The 16012-nt window shown below is 41.4% G+C and overlaps 1 long non-coding RNA gene across 1 annotated transcript; it reads right to left on the reverse strand.

Annotated features, from left to right (window-relative positions):
* Positions 1 to 13754: 13754 nt before the first annotated feature.
* LOC141923817 (uncharacterized) lies at positions 13755 to 15805 on the reverse strand. The gene is made up of 3 exons (XR_012623405.1): positions 15561 to 15805; positions 14948 to 15080; positions 13755 to 14290 (listed from the first exon to the last, which is right to left on the reverse strand). It is a non-coding gene; the product is annotated as an uncharacterized LOC141923817 (long non-coding RNA).
* Between the last annotated feature and the right edge of the window lie 207 nt (positions 15806 to 16012).

The following is a 16012-nucleotide window of genomic DNA, read 5'->3' on the forward strand; positions in this document are numbered from 1 at the left end:
ATTTCCAATGGTGGAGAATTCATCATAAGGCCTGTGTGTTGAACTTCAGTGACTATCCCCGTTATTACACTTTGATTTTATTTCTGGTCTGAATTTGTCTAGCTTCAACTTCCAGCAATTAGGTCTTGTCTGAAGCATTTTGTGTCTGATTTGAGTGCCCTCTGTTACCAAATTTCAACTCCCCGCCTAGATTATCAAAGGCTTAGTCTTCCCCTGCATTCATGTTACATATCATTTGCGTGTGGTCAGTAGATAGAAAGTAAGATTTGTGATGTGTACATTCAATAAAAATAATAATTATTTAAAGATAAATTAACAAAATGTTGCAAAATATATGTATTTTTTCAGAATGGACATTAACAGTCCTCACTCCTAGATCACACAGGTCAGATTTTGCTTGCTGCCTGCAATTTGTATTGTGATTGGTACTGTGTAGAACAACCTGACATTCTACCCCTCAATTGCAAAAATCAGGTTGTTTTGATTCTTGAGAAAAATGACACATGCAAAAAAATGCAAAAAGCACCAACCCAAAAAACCTCATTAAATTTGCCTGACTGCTAGATTATATTTCACCATCCACAGCAAAAAATAAATACATAACTCAGAAAATAACAATAGAGACACAAATCTTGCCTCCCAGAGCTATTAGCCATTTATTTCTGAGCATAACCTCATTTACTTTTGTAACTCTTACTTCAATTTCAAAAGAAATGGATGATATTGTAGCTAATTTCACCCTGATATCAACGCTAACTTACCTTGGCCTTACATGTAGCATCATGTAGCTGGAAAAGATAATTTTATTTGGATAGAGTTATAGCAAAAGTGCTCATTATATTTTGCATGTGTACAAGGTGTTTCCCCTGAAACTTAGAACCAACTGATTCAATTCTGTGTCTCACATTTTTCAGGTTTGATCCTGTTCCATTTTACTCTGGCAAGGATACTATGCTACTCTTTCTAATGACAGCAGCATTGGAGGTTTTAGACACTACATTAAAAAACTCTCAGGTGAGAGGAGAAGCACTTCGCAGCCTCTCTCAGAGACCAAAACAGCTACAGAAAATACAAGGCAAAGAAAACCCAAGCCCAGTGTAACTATGTTAATAGAATTGGATCTTCTGAAATTCCTCTGTATTCTTTTGGATTAAGCGAGTTGTGCTCAGGTAAAAAGTGACCAGTATGGAAATATTTTTTTATTTCTGAATGATTCCAAAATACTTTTGACAGTGCAATGGTAAATTAAAAAGTGATTAAACTCACTTGTTTGATGCTCAGGACTGAACAGTGAAAAATACATAAATTCTATATTGTCCAAATTAAGAGTTTAGATGTATTTTTCTTTAAATCAATTTACCTCAATAGTGAAATAAAGTCCTTGTTTGTACAAAATAAAGTGTCTGTTTAATATCTATTTTATATGATATTTAATATATTACAGTCACACTACAAATCTGTTGAGAGTAAAGGCATAAAATATGTGATGTACATGATATTAGTATGTAATTGGATGATGTATGTGGAAAAAATTCCAGCCAATGAGCAGAAAACAAATCTTTCCAAACAGCACAGGGGCCACCAGACGTAAATCAGAATGCATTTAAGTAGATACTATGTTTTTGTGGATTTTTTCCATTGCTTTTAGAAAAATCTCTGTATAACATTGAGGGAGATGTAGGTAAATAGAAATACCAGGATACGTGAAAAACATTTTCTGTAGGCTTATACAAACTAAGAACAATCAAAAGGGGCAGCAGCAACAAAAATAGTGAATATTTACCCTCCATGCTTCCAGAAGCATTTTTTAATGCTGAATAAAAGAAGGGTAAAATTCAAACCCAAGCGCTTCACAGGTGAAAAATAGATTAACACACCGTCATTGCTTGCCAGTAGTCGTGAACATGAATGGAACCAGACAAGGTACACTAAGGCCACTTCACATGACTTCACACAACCATGGCAGTGAGAAAGAACTTCACAGAGGCTATAATTATTATTTATGACCTTATTGAGATGTCTTTTCACATCCAGGAGAGAGGTTAACATCAGTGGGAGGTAGGCTTGCGAGTATCCACAGGTGTACTGGGGAAACGTGAATTGAAATAAGATATGTGAAGAAGAGAAACAAATGTACATATTACCAAAATTACAAATGAATTTCAGAGCAGGTAGTTACAAATTAATAATGTGGTATTGGCTATTCAGGCATTTACTGGAAAATAAAGAAAAACAACACAGTATCCTGATTGCTCAGGCTTTTTCTCTTCCTATCGATGGGACAGGCATCAGCAGACCTGCAGATCCAGACAGGCAGCAGCATCTGTTTGGCTTCTCACCAGAGCTTGTCACATCTTGGGGTGAGGCTGAGAGCAGGAACGGAGCACAATGCATGCTAACACACCAAGAGGGGTACTCGTCTCATGAGAAAAAGATCCCGAGGTCTCCTGAGGGAATCTCATGCTTGTTCTTAGAGGGTCTGAGTGTTTCTGTTTGAGCCTGGCCAGGCCTCACCAGGCTTGGCAGGGGAGTAGGGCAGGGCTGTCCAGCCCTCAAGGCGTCCTAGCAGCATTCTGGCAGATGGGCATAGAAAGTGTCTGGGGATGTACTCCTTGGATAAAGACCAAAATATAGCTGGGAGTTTCAGTCTTGAGGTGCACAGCTTGAAAGGCCTTGTTTCATGACAGTACACACACCAGACTTTCTGATACAAGATGTATCTGGATAGGAACCTCAAAATGGGGTACACCAAGGCAACCATCCTTGTTATCCAAAGGTATATAGGTGTTGCTTGACTGGTGCTGTTACCTTCTAGGCACATAGCAGGTTCTCCTCCAATGCACATGGTGATGAGCTCTGATGGTTGGTATTCAGGTAAAAATCTGTTCTGCACTTCTGTCATTTTGTCTGTTTGGGTTGGGTAGGAAGACAAGAAGTTCTGCTTAGTGTTGGGATAGTCCTAGTGCTTTGACCCAGCACACTTGTATATCATCCATGGATGAGGTAGATACAGTGTGGCCCTAAAATTAGAGAACCATAGGGTAGACATCAGAATATTGCACTTCAAAATCAGGAGGATCATGAGGGCACACTAATGATAGTAGTGACTACCAGGGAAATCTCTTCCATTTTATGTATTAGTAAATTTGTTCAATAACTAAGAGCTAGCTATACAAAAATAAAATCTGCCTGATTAAGCTATCACAGATACATATACAGCAATGATGGTCCAGCTTTAGGCCTCAGCTATCAAATCTCAAGCCAGAGTTTTTTCTCAAAAAACTCTGGGATTTCTTTCTCCTTGGATCTTCTGGTGTGAAAGTCTGTCAAGGTCAATCAGCACAAAGTGGCACCACTCCAAGAACCAACATGACTGACTGGAGCATGGTAGTAGTATGTTTGTCATTGGAAAGAGCCTGTTTGAATAATAATTATAATTAGTTGTATAAAGCAAAAATGTTTGGTGCCTCTATAAAAAGTTGGGTATAGGCAAAATTAAGCCTTGTGACTTTATGCAGCCACTTTCTAGGAATGTCACAGTTACAGGCTATTGTGGACACCATCTGCTGAGAACCAGGTTCTCTCCAGATTCTTCTATGTGAAATAATTTTAATTTGATTGCTTCTGGATTGCTGAACAATAATGCAAAATTTTGCATGGAATATATCCTGTATCTTCCCAATACAGAGCTGGGGGAGCTGGAGTTTTAGTTATCAGGAGCAGTAGCCTCTCTGCCAACGTTAGCCATCTTAAAGTTTGGTTCCCAGTATAAAGTAATCTTTTATTTGTCTTCCCTTATCAAGGAAGAATCATAGGCACCTCACCAGTGCCTTTTTTTTTCTCATTTAAGGTAGATTTTTTGCGGTTATATCTCCAGAGATTCAATAGGCTAAAACCAGGTAACTTCTCTTGTAGTGAACAGACCATACTATGTCCAGTCTGGCTCTGCAAGTATAATGAATCAGGAAATTTCAAACAGCAGTTTGAAGGAAAAGGTTGATTTATTTTTGTTTAGGACAGGGGTATCTTCCTTCTTGTGCTTCATGGGTGACATAAAATAGAGTATGCAAATCAAAAACATTTCCAAATATAGCTCTGCTGTTGGCTTGGAGGTTGCTTGTGACACTAGAAAATGGCACCGCTTCCAGCACTATATGGATGACATAATGAAATGTCTTCCAGCTGAAAAGGTAGCAGTTCCTCACAGAATTAAATCTCCAAGATTAGAACAAATTTAGCAATCCTTTTTGTAGGATAAAGCAGTTCTTAGCATACGGTCTTGATAAAACTGTACATTTTTTAAACTAATGAGAGGTTTTCAGTAGTCTAGCTTGGGAGTTTGGTATCACAGTATATATTTAGCTGGAAGTATTTTCTTCAGTAAAGCTGCCAGTTTGTTCATTAGCCCTGTGTTCACAAACCAGCGATCATTTGTTAAAACTTTACCTTTCTGTTTTTGTGCATGAAGTTTCTGCCAAAGTTTTTGAAGACTGTTTTATCTCTCATCTGTGTTTTTCAGACTAAGCATATGCAATAAAAGTTTGAGGTGCATTTTGTGGGACAAGTTATCTGGGACATTTAATTTCATTTAAATGTACTCTTCCAGTCCTATTGTCTTTGTACAATACCATGTAAATACTTAATAACAGTTCTATATAAATAAGTAAAACACTATCAGCCATTTCCCTGTTATAATATCAAGACCTACAATTCTTCGGGCTGTTTAGCCTGTGCTCAATATTTAAATGTGCTCCAGTTGTGGACTGCTATACACCTTCATCACTTCTATGCACTGCTTCCGCACATAAAGTTGTTACTGCTTCAGAGCAGCTGGTCATGCATGATTATAAGCGGATATAGCTCTACTTTCATCCTGTCTACAATCTTGATGTATCTGTCCTCTGCTGAAAATGAGTAATGCGGCTTCATGACAATTCAAGTGTCATCACACTGTGTTAACAAGGCCTTCATATTAGCATCAGGAGGAAATGTGTTGACACCTTGTTTACAACCATCCTCTGTGGACGTCAAGAACCATCTCTCCTTTCACTCACATCTATTTTACGTTGGTGCAATTCCACTGGGTTTACAGGTACTTTTTCTTGACACCCATCTGAGAAAAGGATCAGATTTGAAATTTGTCAGCTCTGCTCATTCTGGAGCTGAATGTTAGCTTAAGATCTCAGACTTGCAGAATGTTTTGAATGACTTTGTGCATAGTTGTTTTAAATGTAAAAGTGTAAACACAATAATGTAGTTTTAAATGTAAAAAAAAAAAAACAAACTGTTTAAATGTATAAATGTAAGCATAATAAAGCATAAGCTTGATATTCATGTGAACCAAGTTTTTTTCATCCCTTTTTTTGGTACCAATTTGGTCTGGCCTTCAAATATGGGCTAGTTATTTCAATTTTAAGTCCCTAATATGTCATTTTTAGGTTGAGATTTAAGAGAAAATTTATTTTTTTCTCAGTGTTTAAAATCTGTTCTATTTTTAAAGTATTACTTTATGGGTGAGGTGCATCTAGAAATAAGCAGCAAAAATATAGATTCCTCTGTATCTCTGGTGTCACTGCTATCAGAAGTCTCTGGCTTCAGAAACTTCAGCACCCATCAAGACATCCCCACTACCTGATAACCGTCTACTTATAGTCTTTTACTCCTCAGTTGATCCCAGACAGACTGGTGGTGCGCACTTAACTGCCTTAAATACCACTCCCACTCCAGATTTTGGAGTTTCTGTCTTTCCTTTTTCAGACATTATGTTTGCCAGTCACAGAAATCCACGACTTCACTGCTGCAAGTGTCCTCATCTCTCTCTTATGTTGACTTTCCACATTCCCTCCGCTTTTCTCACACCTTCTTCACTCTTCTTTCATCAGGTCTGTTTGTGCATTTTTTTTTCCCCTCCTTTTTTACTACAGCCATCCATGTCATTGCTGCAGTGTGGCTCTGGAGAGAAACTGTAATATTCTCCATTCCCTCACTCCTCCCCACAAGATTGTCCTGATTCTTCTACTGAAAAGAAATCAGGAAGGAGTGAAGCATAGGCAGCTGAACTGTAATCTCTACTAGCATGAGTTCATCGGCTTCATCTTTTCTGCATTGTTAATACCTCTATTATTTTCATCTGACTCATATAAACTATGCCTGGGAATATCATCTTTCTTCCATGTCTTGCCAACCCCATCATCACCTCAGTATGATCCACACTGAGGGTTTCCTTGTCCTTTCATTCCACCACAGGAAAACTCTGATTTTGTTGTCATCTCACTCTTGCCTGTGTTTCAATTTGCCCCTTCTCTCATTGTTCTCCCCTAGTGGCATAGTCAAGAGGTAATAAAGTCCACCAGCTTCTACTTTGCAAAAACAAAAAAGTACTTTTCCACTTCTCCATGCCCAGCCAGGAATGCCGAGGGAGGAATCTGCACAGCTCTTGCTGCAGCCTCCTACTCCTATCCCCAGCAGCTGCTTACCCCTTCGCCAGCTCCTCCTCCAGCAGCCAGCTTTGCCACGCAGGACGGCTCCTCCTGCTCTGAAACTCCCTGCTGCCCTTGGGCATCGCAACCAGAAATTCACTTATGGCTCAGGGGACTGAAAATATCTGCTTACATATAAATGTGTACACAGACACACACTCACGTATATAAACATGTGTGTGTATATATATATCTCCATGTGTTCATAAGCATATCTACATATGTATGTATACATTCTTGCATGGAAACAACTGACGTCCTGGTTCTCTTGTTTCCCTCCATAGGGCATGTTAGCATGATTGTTTTAAGTGCAGGAATGACACACCAGTTCTACCTGCCTGTTTCAAATATTTATTGGAGGAAAATTACACTTTTGCATGTGAGTATGTATGTTTGCATCGTACAGACTTGGCTGTAGCTGATTTTTCCAAATCCTTTCCATGTCATGTATCTCTCTCCTGCTTAACATTCTTTGAGGCAGGGCTTGGCTTTTCATACCTGTGGGCAGCTCAGAGAGGCTCCAAAGCCTACTGGTACTGGCAAAATATGTTTTAAAACAAAATATGCCTGAAAATATAACCTTCAAGAAGAATTAATGCAGATAGCTTCTGGGGTCCAGGGCTTTTCAGAACACTCACTACTAGGTGGAAAAAAAACCCAGCTGAATATATTACAAGTGTGTTAAATGCAGCTTTCAAATTGTTGTGCCATGGCCAACACGCTGTAATTTTTCACAGGCATTGCTGTGCTGTGGGAAAGGAGGAGGAACACAGATGAGCATTTCTTTGTGCAGGAAGCTGGGTGTTTCTCAGAAGCTCTGTCCTCTAGGCTGCTCACTCACAAGCTTGACTCCTTGCCTGAGGCTGGCAAGAGGCAAGTCTCCTTCTCTTGCGTTTCTTGCTTTCGCTCTCCCACATCTCTACAAATCCACTGATGAGCTCCACCCCTGCATTCTCACGCTTCTTACTGTGACTATAAACAGCACCTTATTCTCTGCCAAATCAAGTTATCTGCATAGGTCATTTCAACCTAACTTTTGTGCCAAACCCATTTTAATTCAGCCAGAATATTGGCAACAACCTGTTCCTTTCCTTGGACTGCAGGAATGCTGCCCAAAAAATATCTACTATTTCAGAAACGAGAAATGACTTAATGTTAGAAGCCTGATCTCTAAACGGATGACTACACTGGGGAAACTGCTTGTCTTGGGGAAACTGCTTGTGTTTTTCCCTTGGCTGCACAATCTTGAGTCTTGTCTCCACTAGATCTTAATCCACCAGCGTCAAGGTTTCTGTATAAAATACCTTGTGTAGAAACAATTGAGATCACGATCAGTATCTCTTTTCATTGGCCAAAATCCCAAGACAGACTAGGACTTGCCCAAGACAACTTATTAGAAGCCTATACAAGGGCCCTTTATCTACCAAAGCCAGAAGAAGAAGTAAAAATCTATTTTAAAAAAGACCAATTCAGCTCTCCTAGGTATAACCTAGAGCTTGCAGATATGACCCCTATCATAACTGATGATTTCATGCATCTTCAGAAAAGCCCCAATGAATAAACTGACTCATTTTTGTTACCTCCAAAGCAGCTCTGTCATCAGAAGAGACACCCCCTTTTGGCAATGAGAGTCTGTATGGTTGCAGTTTAATAAGTGGGACATAGTTCTGCCCTCTTAAACCAGAACAAGAAGGGGACTCCAGGGTTACAGGCGATTGTATACTTGACTTCTAAAGCAGTCTGTGCAGAGTGCAGGAAGTTGTGTGTTTGCACACTTGTAGGTCAGGCTTATACTGAATAGTGCACCTTGACCACACTATTGCGATGATCCACACTTCTGCTCCTCTCTCCTTACCTGCTTTTGTTCATCAGCATGTTTTTCCTTTTGCATCTGCCATCTCTTTTTTAAATGGGCTGCCAGCCATGAGTGCCCTTTTGTCTTGTCTGACTTTCCCTGCAAAGGTCCCTGTGACTTTGTTACAGCTATCACACCAAAAGCCCAAATCAGATCTTTTTTATCTCCAATCCACTGCTGTAAATAATTAAAGGGATAGTTCAGGTGATCTTTCTGCCGATGGTTTTAAGGTTTTTAAACAATTAGGAGCCATACCTTGTGCCCATAGTTAACTTATACAATCAGTTCTCCTTTGTCATTTCCCTACTCACTCCACCTTTGTCACATGCTCCCCCTCTTCAAGGTCATTTAAAAGCCCTGAGGGAGGGAGAAAATTACAGCTTCTCACAGGTGTTTTTAGTACTCAGCTGGGAGGAGGGGATCCTGGTTATGAACAAGGCTTGTGCTCTTATAATGCAAGTCAGTCAGATAAAGCAGTACTGGTGATAATAAAGAACACGGTATCAAGAGAGAGACAGTAGTGATATCTGGGTGATATTTTGGATGCTTCTGCTTTCAGATATGAGCAATCTGAAGGTGCCAAACAATTGCAAGGTCATAGCATAAGGTTGTGAAGGGAAATTGAGGTAAAAGCTCTAATAAAACAATGTTTCCAGGAATCTTTATGACATGGAGAACTCGAGGGTCAAAGACAACCCATAGCCAGGAGACACTGGAGCAGGCATGCCTTGTACCGTGAACAGGAAAACACTGTCTGTCCTCTGCAGGAACTCTTGCCTTGGGGAAGGTCAGCAGAGACAATGCACACAGATTGCTGGTGAAGAAGAAAAAGAATTAGTTATGATAGCTGTACATTTGGATTTTTTTCAGGGCTTTAATACAGAAAACCTTAGATGAGCTTAATTGTTGGACCCTGACAGGCTGCTTTAGACAGAAGCTGCCAGTATGACCTCCTCTGAACTGGAGGAACCGTATTGCACTCTGTGAAGTCTTGAAGTGTTTTGTAGGTGTGCAGTAAGTCAAGGAACCTCAGGTTTTAAGTTTAGCTTCAGGACAGCTATCTGAGGCTCACAGTTCAAACAATTGATGCATGGTTATATTTCAGACCCTAGCAACAAACAACCAAGAACTTGGCCACTGTTTGGATTAGAGGCCTGTGTGTTAAACTGTTGGATTACACTGCTGATGTTTTGGCAGTACATTGAAGAAGGCAAAATTTAAGTGAAATTAAAAGAGATTGCTTGTTCAATTGACTGATACAATTAACACCAGCAGGAAAAATAAAGAACAGCAACTCAAATTGGAATAGGAAAATGGCAGGTTAGAAAGTAATTGGATAAACTAGATGTGTTCAGATTGCTGTGCCTGGTGAAATTCACCCCAGAATAGTGAAAGAGCTGGCTGAGGCAGCCTTAAAGCGACTTTCAATTGTTCTGAAAGAATTGCGGTGGAGCAGTGAGCATACACGAGACTGAAAGGGGGCAAGGCTAACACCTACTCAGAGGGAAAAATGAACAATTAGACTCTTTGTGACCATCTCAAAGAACACAAAGTGGTGAGTAACAGCCAAGATGGATCAGAGCAAATCTGATCTAATCCAGTCCAAACAACCTAATTTCACATGATGAAAAGTGGTCAGATTACTGCTGCTTCTCAAGCTGCTGTCAGCTGAGCAGGCGACGTATGCTTGGCCCACCTCCTTTGCCAAGAAAGCCTGTGTCTACAAATAAATGTATTAATTGATATATTTTTCTTCACAATTTGTGGGAAGTAAAAAGACACCGAGAGAACATCTGTTTGGATTTTTTTAAATTTTTTATTTTGAGAACAGAAGTTTCTCCATCAGTTGCAGCAAAGAAAAAAGGAATAACCTGATCTCCACATACACTATTAAAAAGTCAGAATAGACAAGGCAATACTCTTAATCTGCAACCAAAAAGAAATCACATTATAAAGAACAAAACTGTCTGATCTTAAGGGTAATTTAGTGTTGGACTAGATTATGGAATGGACAGCCATCACCTGAACTCTTTAAGAACCGATGAGACAAACACCTGCTAGGAATCACATGGTTATTCCTCATCCTTCCAGTTTTATTTTCCATGGTTTTCTGTGATTTAGAAAGACTTGTGGGCTCTTCTAGTGCTAGTAGAACAAATAAAACTTCCTCTGTCCGAGGAGTGAGGTGCCCTGCAGTTTGGGGGAACTAACTACCAAAACAGATACCCTAGGCAGTATTTCCCAGCCCTCTTTCCTAGGTTCAGTTCCCAGTTCCAGTCAGTTCAACTTCTTTTTGTTTTCACTTCTGCAGTGTCTAAATCTGTAGTAGCTGGCAGCCCCATGCCATGCAGAACACAGTGTTTAGGGCCACTCTGGTGTTCAGCTATACAATGAAGAAGGTAGACGGAAGAGGGATTCAATGTACTGTAACACCTGGGGGACACAGCGTGCTATCAGATAAGCACTGACCTCTGGCTGCACTGGTATCCTCCATGCACATTCAGCAAACTTTGCTTTATAAAGCTCTCCCTGTCTGCTGTATGGGTGCTGCTGGCAGGACAGGGCAGCTCCTGTCAGGCACCGAGCCCGTGGGTGGAAGCTCAATGTTCTCACCATGCACCTTCAGCATCAGCTTCTCTAGATTTTTTGTTGGGCCAAGACAGCTAATGAACAACCTTGTAAAGAATATAGCCAAGACAGCTGTAGAGACTGAGTCAGCCAATTTGCTTAGTCTGATATTTATTTCCCTCCCCCATTATGAACTACTTTACCCCCTGCAAGGTTAGTGTGTTGTTTTTTATGGAGCAACAGGCTCAGCTGGAGGCAGGAACTCAAGACAGGGGATGATATGACCCTCTGGGGGACAAACCTAACCAAGAAATATGTGTGGCAAAAATTTGATCTTTTGCATCTATCCTCTATTTTGCTGGGCAAATCTTTGTAAAATCAAATCCGCTCTGCAGGATTAGCTAGAAACAGTCTCTAGAGCTGAAGGGCTTGTGTGTCCCACAGGAAATTCCAGTGAGAGCCATGCAACTTCTTTCCTACTAATTTCAACTGGAAATCAGATTGTTAAACAAGTAATCTATTTAAAATTAGTCTTTGCAGATTGGTCTTCCAGCAGAAAATAATAGAAGCAAGAGTAATCCACAGAGACCAGCAAAGATTCCTGTGGAGTCTGGTGGAATTTCCATTAAAGAGATGACAACTGTCCTGAATTAGCAGTCACTGTCTTTGACAGGGAGAAGCTCATATTACCAGGGCAGCCCTATCAATTGCCAAACAGATCCTTCGAAAAGAGGGGTTAGTGACTGGTGTTTAGGTGAGAAGTGGTGCTAAGGAAGCTGGATAGAAGTGTTTTAAAAAAGGGAAATTGAAAACATGGAACAGGATGTGTGAAGGGGAAAAACTAAAACAGGCAATGCTGATCAGCAGTGGGCAGAAATAATGAAGTGCAGAGAGGTGGGAAATGCCAAGGAGAATGTTAATTTTCTGTTGATTGAAGTGTACCTGCAAAGGACAGCCTCAGTAACCCCTTCTGGCCCTTACGTATTCCCAGGTACCAGTAAACTTTTCCCTCTGAACTCATTCACTGTCTTAGAGATCATCCTCTTCTTCTCTCCTTCTGTCTTTTAAATTGTTTTCAGAAGGTTTCCCTGAATGGTGCTCAATCAGTGTCATTTATATTATCTGCAGGGAAAACCAGAGTGCGAACAGCTGCTTCCACTTGTGTAACGTTCCTCTCTTTAGGCCTTCTGCTGATGACCTCTACAGTACATGTGTCAAAATCTGAAATATTTATACATTGGGGTGACACTGTTCTTCTAATTAGTGCAAATGATGTTCCATGTCTTTCATAGCATCTCCTCCAAGACAGCATATGTGATCAGCTGTAGTAATAAATTCGTTCTCTCTCCCCGCTTCATTCTCTCTCTCTTCCTTGCCATGCCTAAAGCTGATTTTATTCTTGACTGAAACCCCTTCCATTTAGCACTGTCACATTTACTGAGTATCTCAGAGTAAAACTTGATCATGTTCTCTCCAGGGAACCAAGTAAATGTCTTTATAGTAAGAGTATGGCTAAAGCATGAGGAATAGTACACTACCTTCAACCCTGTTAAGGCTGAAGCCATGCTATTGAGTTTATTTAGAATGCCACATCTGAGATGCTGTTCCTCCAACAACGATCTGTACAACAGTGAGCAGGACGGGTTGGAAGTAAAAGCAAAGTAAGCAACTGTGTTAGGCCTCATGCTCTGGAAGAAGCTCAAAGACCTGCACCTATTTGGCATTTCATGAGCTGGAGCTTGATCTTTCTCTCTGTCTGTAACTCAGAACCTGGCTGAAGTCTATCACTCCTGGCATCCTGGAGCTTTGCTCCTGAAAACTTGGGCCCCTGCAAACTCTGTCATCGACCCTGAATAAAATGAGAATTGGCTTAACACTGCCAGGTGTCATGGGTAATATTAAACTGTCATATAACTCTCCAGAAGGCCAAGAGAGAAAATAAGCAGATCTGAAACGGATGCTATTCCAGCTGCTCACTGAAAAGTATTTCGTAACACTTTCCTCAACACTGTAAATATGAAATCCTTCTGCCAGTAACCCTTAGAGAGAGCTAAATATTCTTATGCCCAAATGAGTCAATTGAGGCACAGAGGAGTGAGATCGCTGGAGGGGGGCAATGCTAGAGAACAGCTCAGCAGCGTCCTTCCAGCTACCTGCTCTGAGCACTCCATGTACATGATCTGCCCCTGGGGCCTCTGCTGCAGCTTGGTGTGAGGGATGGGAGCATCAGGCTGGATTTAGAGCACCTTGATTGTCTGGTCCCCAGGGTGTTCCCAAGGCATAGTTTAGAGCAGCTCTGTCACTATTCCTCCACACGACATCAGCTTCCCACTGCCGTGGACAGGCAGTGCTGGTGCCCAGGGTTGGTGGCAACAGACTCGCATTGCACTGCTGCAAGACAGCCAGGCTTTGCTGTTCCATTTCAGCATTATGACAGCACAGAAGTTGTCTAGAAGCTTTCTGCTTCTAGACCTTTCATTCTGCTATGGCAGAAGCATATGGGCCATTTGGATGCTGATTTACAAGCCAGACAACTTCAGCAAAGTCCATTTTAAAGGCTGTAGTTGAACTGACTAATTTAAGTCAGGCAGAATTTTGCCTACAGTCTCATTTCTATCTGATTTGCTCGAGCTGAAGATTTATCAGCAAATTCAGTCACCCTTTTCAACCCTGTACTGGTATATACTGATTATGCCTTCATAAATCAGGGCATGTGCTGCTTTACCAAGGTGTCAGGGTAGAAATGTACTTTTTCAGGACTAATGCTTGGGCAATAATAATTTGACCATTAGGCAGTATTAAAGTTTTCTTGTGATCCTCCATCTGCCTCATCTTTCCTGTGGAGAGTTCTTCTAATGATGCTTTATTCTGTTTTGTTCCCCCCTGCTTCACACATGTATGTACTTTTCAGCATCTGAATTCAGCCAGCCTGAGATCTGGGATGGGGGCACAGGGGGCAGGGCCGCAGAGCCCCCCCTCCACCCAGCCATTCCAAGATGCTTCAGAGGACACTGGCTGAGGTGAGACGCTGGGCTCTGGCCAGGTCAGCGGTGCCATGGGGCTGCCGCCCAGGCCCATCTGGCTGGCCCATCAGCCAGCCAGGCTGACACAGCTAATCCCCCTCGCTGTCAGGGACAGCTGTCAGACAGTGCGGCTTTTAGCTCACTGCCAGCCCAGGCTAGATTTAAACTGGTGTCCTGTGGATAGCCTTGGATCTCGTCATCGCTCCTGCCAGTGACTTTCCCTTTGTTTTTTAAATTGAAGTTTATTCTGCTGGGTAGGTGGTGCTGGTGCTGGCTACAGCAAGGTTGCCTGAACCCGGAGAGCTGCAGGCTGAGCTAACCAGTGCTACAGGTTTTAATCTGGGAGTCCAGGGTCCCACTGGTACCTGTAAAATGCAAACAGGAGGGCGTATTCAGCAGTTGCTCTAAACCACATCCCTGCTTATTGTAGTCCTGACTGCAAAGATCACAAAACACGCAGATGAAGGCTACTTCTAATTATTATCCCAGTTACAAAAAAATCCCACACGTGCAGTCGTCCATGGAGAAGTGAAGGAAGGGAAATATGTCTTACATAAAGCAGCAGCTTTGGGGATTCACTTGACTTTGTGTGTGCATATGTATGTGTAACATTTGGTGGAAAATGATCTTTCTGTTGGAATGGATATTATTCATGAATATGGTTCCAGTTTAGCTAATTGCTCTTGACTTTCAAAAGAAGGAAATTTTCCAGTTAGTCTAAATACCTTACTTAGATATCTTCAAAATGAAGCATTTCAAATTCTCATTTTAAAAGAAAAAAATTGCATGATTATCAATCTGGTTTAGTTTTTAAAAAAAGGTTTAAAGTAAGGAAGAAGAAACTAAACAAAAAAGGAAGCATCTGACCTAAAACTAAATTTGTCAGATATTCTAAATTTGGCCATCTGACTGAATGAATCCATCTTTCACACAGCCCCTTCTCAGAGGAGGTGAAGTGCAATCTAGCAGTTCAGGGTGAGTCTTCCACTCAAAACCTGCCTGATGGAGAAGTCTCTACATACCACAGGGATGAAAGTAGGCCAATCTTTGTCCTTTGGAGAGACACCTGAAGCTGTATCATTGAGGATTAAAATCTTCTGGGACTCTCATCTCCAAGATGGACAGATGGCAACTCCATGTAACAATAAAAGCATCCTTGCAAAATAAATGAAAGACAATTAGACACCTCCTACATATCGGGAGACCCTAATCCAGGCAGCAAGTGTTTGATGGGGATTTGAGAGTGATCAAACAAGCTGTTCTTAAGCTATACTTTTTCTACAGCATATGGAGGGTAGAATTTAGGTCTGTACAAATAACAGATTTTTTTCTTCTTTTTGATTCTGCATGGCAAAATCAGAAATAAGAAATTAAAGTTTGGATTGAATTCTAGGTTTTCACTGAAACAAGACTAACAAAAATAATTATATATTCACAACAGATCCCATATAGTTCGTTTCACTTTCAGCCATTTAAAAAGCCACACATGGTCCCATTAAGAAAACACTGTTAATACCTCCCTCTTATTGCAGTGTTAGTGATTATGGTGTTGGCTCAGGATATGAGATACCAACATTGAATTCCCTACTCTACCAAAGGATTTTTCAGTGTGCTTTCTCTGGGCAGGGCTCTTACTGTGCAGGTGTCCTGAAGCTTGCTCTGCTGACTATTCTATTTATTTGTATTTCTAAGCAGATACTGGAGTTTGGACCACACCCAGCAGTCTGGTGAGGAGGCTGGTCCTGGGGTGGCGAGGATGGGCGCTGGTCCCTCCTGGTGGCAGTGGGTAAATCAGGGATGCCAGGGACAGTGTCACAGCTCTGAAAGGAGGACGGACCCTGCAGTCATGTGGCACTGCAGCCAAGCACCTTCCATCTCTGCTTGAGCTTTGAACTGAAGTCTTCCTAGGACATAAGGAAATGCTGTCAGAAGCGCAGGGTGTGGGTGTGTGTGGGTGAGTTTCTGGCTTTCAGAGCCAACATTATCATAGCCCCGCCCCACCTGAAAATGTAGCCTCGCACTCCACCAAGGGCCACTGTTTTGTTCCTCTGTAACATTCTCCCTTTGCCCTTCTCCAGCCCAGCCAA

This window comes from Strix aluco, chromosome 5, assembly GCF_031877795.1.
Source record: "Strix aluco isolate bStrAlu1 chromosome 5, bStrAlu1.hap1, whole genome shotgun sequence".
Lineage (NCBI taxonomy): Eukaryota > Metazoa > Chordata > Aves > Strigiformes > Strigidae > Strix > Strix aluco.